Source organism: Rhinopithecus roxellana, chromosome 19 (assembly GCF_007565055.1).
Source record: "Rhinopithecus roxellana isolate Shanxi Qingling chromosome 19, ASM756505v1, whole genome shotgun sequence".
Taxonomy (NCBI): domain Eukaryota; kingdom Metazoa; phylum Chordata; class Mammalia; order Primates; family Cercopithecidae; genus Rhinopithecus; species Rhinopithecus roxellana.
In genome coordinates, this window is record NC_044567.1 from 17,060,673 (window position 1) to 17,064,687 (window position 4,015).

Consider the following 4,015-nt stretch of genomic DNA (forward strand, 5'->3'; position numbering starts at 1 on the left):
TCTGTAAAGTTCTTTTTAGCACAGTCCTTGGAACATGATATGTATTTGATAAGTAATTATTACTATTAATATTAGACATATTGAGGTGCTTATGCTCATAATGAATGATTATCTATGTTCTTACTTTGAGATATAGAAGTTTTATAAACAGAGTAGGAGATATGTAATCATGAAAATTTGGAAAATAGGAATTTTGAAGCATGGAGGCTATTTAAAAGCCCATTTATTTGATAAGAAAAATTAGAATTATTGTTGCAACAAAAAGCTCATTCCACAAGAAATAAATCCCTTCACTGAAATATTCATTATACACTAATATGAGTGCTGATATTTTCTTTTTTAAGAATAAGACTGTTACTTATCTATTTTGATTACATAAGACAAGACTTTCCAGAAGTAAAGACAGGATAAATGACCTCTTACATAGTTTTCTAATTCTGTGTTTCTACAACTATAAAAAAAGCACTGCTGACACAGTCAGTAGTAACTCTAAATTCATGAATCTTTTAAATATAGGTAAGTTTTTAGGCAATGATATAGACATGGTAGAAAGCCTTAGGCTCTATGTACTCAATAGAAAATTGTGTCCCATGAATTTTTAATAAACTAAACAGTGCTATTTCCATGAAAAAATAAGGTATGCTAAATAAGAGTGACAGGAATTCCAAGGGGAAGGGCTGAAAAAAGAAAGAATTTGGCACTTTCATTTTTCAACGGACTGAAGGAAAAAATGTAGGAATCTATAGTAAGAGTAGCAGATTGTATTATATCAAAACTGGGGAAGCTTCTGATTTAGGTATTTTGCATAAATTTACATCATAATTTGAAAGTCCTATCTGCAGATATTTAAAGGGATCTTAATTAATATAATTTTTGCTGTTGTATTTAATTCCAATATTCAGATACGATACACAAAATAAAGACTATATTTTGCCACATATCAGACATGTTAGATTGTCTGGGTCTTAAGTTTCTCCAACTCCAAGATGAAACGGTTGACATAAAGAATCCTTAAGTCCTTTGGGAGGCCGAGGCGGGCAGATCACGAGGTCAGGAGATTGAGACCATCCTGGCTAAGACGGTGAAACCGCGTCTCTATTAAAAATACAAAAAATTAGCCGGGCGTGGTGGCAGGCGTCCGTAGTCCCAGCTACTTGAGAGGCTGAGGCAGGAAAATGGCCTGAACCCGGGAGGCGGAGCTTGCAGTGAGCCGAGATCACGCCACTGCACTCCAGCCTGGGCGACAGAGCGAGACTCCGTCACACACACACACACACACACACACACACACAAATCCTTAAGTCTTTTGAAGAGGAAAATTTTATGGGTCTAGGCACCTCTAATGGTGTTTTAAAGAAATAGAATTGCCAATGAAACTTTATTTTGAAGAATAACCAATATATATTCTCACATCATGCTAATGCAAAAGACATTCTTGAGACATTCTGAATTCTAGTACTGTGAAGGAAAGTGAGAACTCATCCATGGAAATAGGAAGTACTTGGATTTCAGTGGTGTGCTAGAGCCAGCCAGTTCTGTGTATCTCTTCCCAACTCTATGTTTGATCTCCGTTTACAAATAAAAATAATAGTGTTCTCTCTTCTTTCTTAAGTTCTTTAAAATTATATGACTATTGATAGAAAAATTATACCATTATACTGTGGGATTTGCAACCTTATTGTTATCATGTGTAATTATGTACTGGCTACTTTACACTATGTAGCTGTAAAGCTGCTGGAGAGGGTTCAGTCACATTATATGGTATTCCTGGGTTGAATAGTAGTTCTAACTTCTTTGGAAAATCTCCAAACTGCTTTCCACAGTGGTTGAACTAATTTACATTCCCACCAGCAGTGTATAAGCATTCCCTTTTCTCTGCAGCCTCACCGACATCTGTTATTTTCTAGCTTTCAAATAATAGCTATTCTTAATGGTGTGAGATAGTAACTCCTTGTAGTTTTCATTTGCATTTCTCCAACAATTGGTGATGTTAAGCATTTTTTCATATGCTTGCTGGCCATGTGCATGTTTTCTTTTGAGAAGTGTCTTGTTCATGTCCTTTGTCCATTTTTAATAGTTTTTTTTCTTGTTAAATTGTTTAAATATCTTAAAAGATTCAGAATATTAAACCTTTGTCAAATGCATGGTTTGGAAATATTTTCTCCCATTCTGTAGGCTCTATTCACTCTTTTTATAGTTTCTTTTGCTATGCAGAAGCTCTTTAGTTTAATTCGGTTCCCCACTCTAAAATTTTTTTTTTGTTGCAATTGTTTTTGGATATTTTATTGTGAAATCTTTGCAAAAATCTATTTCCAGAATGGTACTTTTTAGGTTCTTGTTTAGGGTTTCTATAGTTTTAGGTCGTACATTTAAGTCTTTAATCCATTTTGAGTTAATTTTTGTATATAGTGAAATGAAGGTGTCCAGTTTCAGTCTTCGGCATATGGCTAGTCACTTAACCAAGCACCGTTTATTGAATAAGGTAGACCTTTTGCCATTGCTTTTTATGGTTGACTTAGTCAGAGATTACATAGTTATAGGTGTGTGGCTTTATTTCTGGGCTGTCTAGCCTGTTACATTCATCTATGTGTCTGTTTTTGTCCCATTACCATGATGTTTTGGTTACTGTAGACTTATATTGTAGTATAGTTTGGAGTCAGGTAATGTAATGCCTCCAGCTTTGTTCTTTTTGCTTACTGTAGAATTGCTTTGGCTGTTTGGGATTTTCTTTTTGTCCCATATACATTTTAAAATAGTTTTTTCCTATTTCTATGAAGCATTACATTGTTAGTTAGGAAGGAATAGCATGAATCTGTAAATTGGTTTGGGCAGTATGTCCGTTTTCACAATATTGGTTATTTCTATCCATGAGCATGAATGTTTTCCCATTTGTTTGCATTGTCTCTGATTTCTTTCAGCAGTGTTTTGCAATTTTAATGGTAGAGATCGTTCACCTCCCTGGTTAGCTTTATTCCTAGGTATTTTATTCTTACTGTGGTTATTGTAAATGGGATTGCATTACTGATTTGCCTCTCAGCTTGGATGTTATTGGTGTATGAAAATATTACTGATTTTTGTACATTGATATTGTATTCTAAAACTTTACTGAAGTTGTTTATCAGTTCTAGGAGTGTTTGGGCAGAAACTATGGCATTATCTAGGTATAGAATTATATAATTGTGACCAGTGACAGTTTGACTTCCTCTTTGCCAATTTGGATGCCCTTGATTTTCTTCTCTTGCCTGATTGCTCTGGCTAGGATTTCCAAGTACTATGTTGAATAGGAGTGGTGATAGTGAGCATCCTTGTCTTGTTTTAGTTCTCAAGGGAAATGTTTCCAGCTTTTGTCCATTCAGTATGGTGTCAGCTGTGGGTTTGTCATAGATGGCTCTCTTTATTTTGAGGTATATTCCTTTGATGCCTAGATTGTTGAGGGTTTTTAAATATGAAGGGATGTTGAATTTTATCAAAAGCGTTTTCCGCATTTATTGAAATTATCATGTAGTTTTAACTATTATTTCATTTTTATGTGCTGAATCACATTTGTTGATTTGCATATGTTGAACCAACCTTGGCATCCCAGGAATAAAGCCTGCTTGATTGTGATAGATTAGCCTTTTATGTGTTGCTCAATTCAATTTGCTAGTATTTTGTTGAGAATTTTTGCATCTGTGTTCATCAGGGAAGTTTTTTTTCCTGTTGTGTCTCTGACAGGTTCTGGTGTAAGAATGATGCTGGCCTCATGGAATGAGTTAGGGAGGAGTTCCTCCTTCTCAATTTTTGGAATAATTTTAGTAGCATTGGTACCAACTCTTCCTTGTACATCTGGTAGAATTTGACTGTGAACCTGCATGGTCCAGGGCTTTTTCTGGTTCACAGGGTTTTTTTTTTTTTTTTTTTTTTTTTTAATTACTGATTTAATTTCAGAACACATTATTGGTCTGTTCAGGATTTCGGTTTTTTATGGTTCAATCTTAGGAGGTTTTATGTTTCCAGGAATTGATCCCTTTCTTCT